Source organism: Ovis aries, chromosome 6, assembly GCF_016772045.2.
Source record: "Ovis aries strain OAR_USU_Benz2616 breed Rambouillet chromosome 6, ARS-UI_Ramb_v3.0, whole genome shotgun sequence".
Lineage (NCBI taxonomy): Eukaryota > Metazoa > Chordata > Mammalia > Artiodactyla > Bovidae > Ovis > Ovis aries.
This window is the reverse complement of record NC_056059.1, coordinates 12,534,910-12,540,964: the sequence shown is the minus strand read 5'-3', so window position 1 is coordinate 12,540,964 and position 6,055 is coordinate 12,534,910. Positions and strand designations below refer to the sequence as shown.

At 41.5% G+C, this 6,055-nt stretch overlaps 1 pseudogene; it reads right to left on the bottom strand.

Annotated features, from left to right (window-relative positions):
* Positions 1-602: 602 nt before the first annotated feature.
* On the bottom strand, positions 603-4,203 carry LOC114115387 (popeye domain-containing protein 3-like; annotated as a pseudogene).
* Positions 4,204-6,055: the final 1,852 nt, after the last annotated feature.

The following is a 6,055-nucleotide window of genomic DNA, read 5'->3' as shown; positions in this document are numbered from 1 at the left end:
TTGTGTCGATGGGACTTAACTAAGTATTGTGGACCGTGGTTTTGTTGTCCGTTCCAGGAAAACGTTGACCTGGAAAGACATGGGTGTAAATCAAGAAGTAATTTTATGGTTTGCTTTAGGAAACACCCACAGATTTTTTGTTAAGATATAATGGTCTTGTCACCTGGGTAAATAGCTCAAATGTTATAACATCTTACATATCAAGGATGTGCTTCAAGATCTTCCCTTTCACTTATATATACCTCTCCTAGATTGATCTAGCACCTACTTTGCCTTGTCTCAAGTACTTCTTCACCTTGAATGACCTGCCCTAAATCAATTGATCCCAAACTTTGAAACCTATCAATATCCCACTTCTGACTTCTCCCTCCTGAGACACTCAAAACCTCCATTGAGGTAATCATCTTTTTTTTTTTTTTAAACAGAAAAAACATTGTAAAATTTATTTGCAATGCACAAGTTAAGATGAATAAAACGGCAATGGCGTCTTTCCTCTGAGTTGGATTTATAAAAATATTAGTGAGCCCAGTTTGCTGTATTTTGCTGTTTCATTTGGGGAATGATGAGAGTTTTTTATAATTCTAAAGCTTGAAGCTGTGATGTCATTTATCACAGTATCGTCTGGAATTCTGAAAATGGTCTGTCTGGGACGACTTGGACATTTCTGGACTTGACATTTGAAAGAAGTTGGGTAACCAAATACCATAATGGTATCTTTTTCCTATGTATATATCCTGTCATTCAAGAAATGGAGTTTATCTGCAATGTCACTGCCAAATAAAACCAAAAACAGGCGGGAGATATAACGATGCTGAGCCAAGAGCAAGTCTGATTCCTTTTTCCTCCAAGACACATACCAACCATAGGTTTCTGCTGTGAGGGTTACCTGAAAAGTGCCTTCCTCTGGGTTTCAGTAATCCCATTCAGGAGAATCCAGGAACTTCCTGAGACAAGCAGGGAGTTTGTCATTGGAAGTTTTCCTGTGCATGGCCTAACAGTGCTCCTTTTCCAGAGTAACCACTTCTGAGCTCATAGCAATAGTTCTGAAGTCAGGCAAAGAGGTCCCCAGAGGCTGGGAAAGGAAGTACAGATAAAATACTCGTGCCGACTGGGTGTGTTCATCCAAGACTGGGTGTGTTTATCCGTTAGGTTCTTCCATAAACTTGAATTTTCTTCCATAGCTGTAATACCATTTGGTTCACATTTCAGTCAATATTAAATGATACTGAAGCAAGTAATTAAGTCCTTTGCTTTTCCATCATCAGAATTAAGTCCTCACAAAACCAGGGAAAGCCCAGACACTAGAGCTGGGGTGATTAAGCGTTTGGAGTGTATAGATCTCACAAAACGAAGAGTCCCATGCTAGCATCCTTAAGTTCATCTGGGCCTCTCATCTAGCCCACAGATATGTTGTGGTTGCCTGGTCTTTCCTGGCCCACGTGGAGCTCCGGTCTCACGCACACGTAAGTTTCCCAGCTGAGAGTGCAATGCACTGGAGCAAGGTCCCGGACGCCCAGCCCCGGTGCTCGCCCCGCACCCAGGTGCTCCGTGACTGCAGCCAAACTCCAGCGTGGCAGGATGGCACCAGTGATGACCTCTTTTACTGCAATAAGACCTGAAAATTTTAGTTTTGTTTTAACAGACTTAAAAACACTGGGGCATTCAACGATTCAGAGGAAAAATGGGAGTCACACAGCAGTCCCTGCTCCCTGGCAGACTTGAAATCATGCTGAGTTTGTGACATTGTGAAGTACCTCTGTGCTGGCCAGGGGGTGAGTGGGAGTGGGGGAAGTGTCTCTTGATTGAATATGGAACCAGTTCTCTGGAAGCAGTTCTACTGGTGGAAATAGCCATGATACAGTGAATGTTGGAGAATGTCCTTTGCCCCTGTTCAGCTTGCTGTTTGTATAAATTTGGGGGTTTGAGGATAATGCTTAAACATTCAGCAGGATTTTTTTTCATGGGCACTGAACTATTATTTTTTTAATTTTTATTTTATATCGTAGAATAGTTGATTTACATAACGATAGTTTCAGATGTATACATAGTGATTCAGCTATATGTATACATAAGCAAGTCCCCTATAGACAAACGAGTTCCATTCCAAGAGTGTGTTCGTAAGTCCAGTTTGTTCATAAGCCCAACAAAATTTGCCTGGGTACCAAACTTCTACAGATAATGCCAGAAACGTGAACTAACTTAAGTGACTGGACTTTGTGAACGCACTTTTGTGTCTTTGAAAGTTTACAGCTTGAAGGTTCATTTATGGGGAACTTACTGTATCTATTCTTTTTCAGATTCTTTCCCCTATAGGTTATGACAGAGTTTTGAGTAGAGTTCCCTGTGTTACACAGTAGGTCTTTGCTAATTATCTATTTTATATATAGCAGTGTGTATATGTTAATCCCAACCTCCTAATTTATCCCTCCCCTGTACCTTTCCCTTTTGATAACCTCAAGTTTGTTTTCTAAGTCTGTGAATCTGTTTTGTAAATAAATTCATTTGTATCTTTTTTTTTTTTAGATTCTGCATGTAAGTGATATCTAGTGATACTTGTTTTTCTCTGTGTGACTTCACTAGAATAATGATCTCTAGGTCCACAAATGGCATTGTTTCATTCTTTTTTATGCATGAGTAATAGTCCATTGTGTGTGTACCGCATCTGTATCCATCCCTCTATCAAAGGACATCTAGGCTGCTTCCCTGTCTTGGCTACTATGAACAGTGCTCCTATGAACATTGGGATGCATGCATCTTTTCAGATTCTGGTTTTATCTTGTTATATGCCCAGGAGTAGGATTGCTGGATCATATGGTAGGTCTATTTTTAGTTTTTTAAGGAAACTCCATACTGGTCTCTAGAGTGGCTGTACCATAAACAACATTTTCATTCAGCATTCTGGGTTCTTCGACAGTATAACTTCCTCCCTCCATAACTTCAAGTAGCCTCCTGTTCCAGGCAGTTTCATAGATGAGGACTTACATCTAAACATTTATCCCAGACCTCAGTCTCTGGTCTGCTTTATTTCTTAGCTTTCTTGTCCCACATCTTTCTCTTAACTTAATGATGACTATCTTAAATCTATCTTAACAGGCTTAGGTGGAAAGGAAATGTCCTTTATTCTGATTTTTGTTCCAGAACTAATGCATGCTGTTTAACCGAAAACATAAAGAACCTCTGCTGTTCAAAACCTTTTCAGTTACCTATTAGTGTTTGAGTTCTAGAATTAGGCAGACTTTACAATTGTGAGAAAACCCGGATAGCTGCATTCTCTATATTTCCTTTCATGTTTGCTAGCAAACTGGTCAATTCTTGCCCGAGTCCATCTTTCTTCCAACAGCATGCTAAAAACAGCCAGTAATGAGCTAACACAACATTCTAATTTAGAGCTGCAAGTTTGGCAGGTACTTAGTTATTGGCAGCCAAGTTTCTGTCCAAATCAGTTGCCACTGCATAAATAGCTCTCCATCTTTCCAATTTCCTCCATCAATTTCTGCCATCCCCTGAATGATGGTGTTTGTTGCAGGATTCTGTTAGAAGAGCACTCTAGTTGCAGGACCAATTTTTAGGGTGAAGATAAATGTCTCAAAATAAGTGATCTGAAAAACACAAGTGTATTTCCTGCTCCTCACACAGACCTATGTGGGTGTTCTGTGTCAGCAAGTGACCTTTCGTGTGGAGAGTTGAGGACCGCCATTCATACTATGGGGCTTCCCAGGTGGCTCAGTGATAAGCAATCCACCTGCCCACGCAGGAGTTGCAGGAGGTGTGGGTTTGATCGATGGGTCGGGAAGATCCTCTGGAGAAGGAAATGGCCACCCACTCAGCATTCTTGCCTGGAGAATCTCACGGACAGAAGAGCTTTTGATGGGCTACGGTGCATGACATTGCAAAGAGGTGAACAGGACCAAAGCGACGGAGCGCACATACTGTGCCCCTGCGCCTGCTGCTCTCCTGCCACCTGGAGCCTTGGGATTCTCACTCAGCAGAGGACAGGATGAGTACAGAGTGCACACCTGGAGTGTCGAAGTGACACACAGTGTTTCTGCTCACATTCTGTTGGCAAGGAGTAGTCACAAGACCACTCCCTGCTGGTGCGGTGGGGGATGAGATGTGTAACCCCTCCTCAGGATCAGGCAGCTGCTTTCCAGTGACAGCATTGTACTTACGAAGGAGAACAATTTGTAGTGGTGAGTTGGTCATCTACCACATTCCCCATTTTAGGGCAAATTTCTTTCTGATCTGGATACCAGAATCCTAATTTTCTGTTACGATTCAGTCACTAAGTTGTGTCCAGCTCTTTGTGACCTTGTAGACTGTAGTACTCCAGGCTCCCCTGTCCTCCACTGATCAGCCAGAGTTAGTTCAGATTCATGTCCACTGAGTCGATGATGCCTTCCACCCATCTCATCCTCTGTAGTCCTCTTCTCCTTCTGCCCTTAATCTTTCCCAGCATCAGGGTCTTTTCCAGTGAGTGGGCTCTTTGCATCAGACGGCCAAAGTATTGTAGCTTTAGCATCAATCCATCTAAGGAATGTTCAGGGTTGATTTCCTTTAGGACTGACTGGTTTAATCTCTGTGCTATCCAAGGGACTCTCAAGAGTCTTCTCTAGCACTATAGTCAAAAACATCAGTTCTATGGTGTTTAGCCTTCTTAACGTTCCAACTCTCACATCTGTACATGACTACAGTAAAAACCATAGCTTTGACTATATGGACCTTTGTTGGCAAAGTGATGTCTCTGCTTTTTAATATGCTGTCTAGCGCATCATAGCTTTCCTTCCAAGGAGCAAGCATCTTTTAATTTCATGGCTGCAGTTAAACAGTCTGCAGTGATTTTGAAGCCCAAGAAAATAAAAATCTGTCACTACTTCAATTTTTTCCCCTTCTATTTTCCATGATTTGATAGGATAAGATGCTATTATCTTCATTTTTTTTTTTGAATGTTGAGTTTCAAGCCAGCTGTTGTACTCTGCTCTTTCACCCTCATCAAAAGGATTTTTAGTTCCTTTTCACTTTCTGCCATTAGGGTAGTATCATCTACGTTTCTGAGGTTGTTGATATTTCTCCTGGCAATCTTGATTCCAGCTTGTGATTCATCCAGCCCGGCATGTTGCATGATGTACTCTGCATAGACGTTAAATAAGCAGGGTGACAGTATACAGCCTGACATACTCCTTTCCAATTTTGAACCAGTCAGTTGTTCATGTCCAGTTCTAATTGTTGCTTCATGACCGACATACAGGTTTCTCAGGTGGCAAGAAAGGTGGTCTGATATTCCAGTCTATTGAAGAATTTTCTACAGTTTGTTGCAGTCCACGCAGTCAAAGGCTTTAGCACATTCAATGAAGCAGAAATAGGTGTTTTTCTGAAATTCCCTTGCTTTCTCTGTGATACAATGAATGTTAGCAGTTTGATCTGGTTTCTATGCTTTTCAAAACCCAGCTTATATATCTAGAAGTCCTGAGTTCACATACTGCTGGAGCCTATATTGAAGATTTTGAGCACTACTTTGCTAGTATGTGAAATGAGTGCAATTGTGTGGTAGTTTGAACATTCTTTGGCATTGCCCTTCTTTGTAATTGGAATAAAAACCTCTTCCAGTCCTGTGGCCACTGCTGAATTTTCCAAATTTGCTGGCATATTGACTGCATCACTTTAACAGCATTATCTTTTAGGATTTGAAATAGCTCAGCTGGAATTCCACCACTTCCATTAGCTTTGTTCATAGTAATGCTTCCTAAGGCCCACTTGACTTCACATTCCAGGATGTCAAGCTCTAGGTGAGGTACCAAGCCTTTGTAATTATCTGGGTCATTAAGACCTTTCTTGTATAGTTCTTCTGTGCCTCCTTGCCACCTCTTCTTAATCTCTTCTGCTTCCATTATTCCTTACCATTTCTAACCTTTATCAGGCTTGATTTCCTTTAGGATTGACTGGTTTGATTTCCTTGCTGTCCAAGGGACTCTCAAGAGCCTTCTCCAGCTCCAAAATTAGAAAGCATCAATTCTTTAGCACTCAGCCTTCTTTATGGTCCAATTCTCACATCCCTACA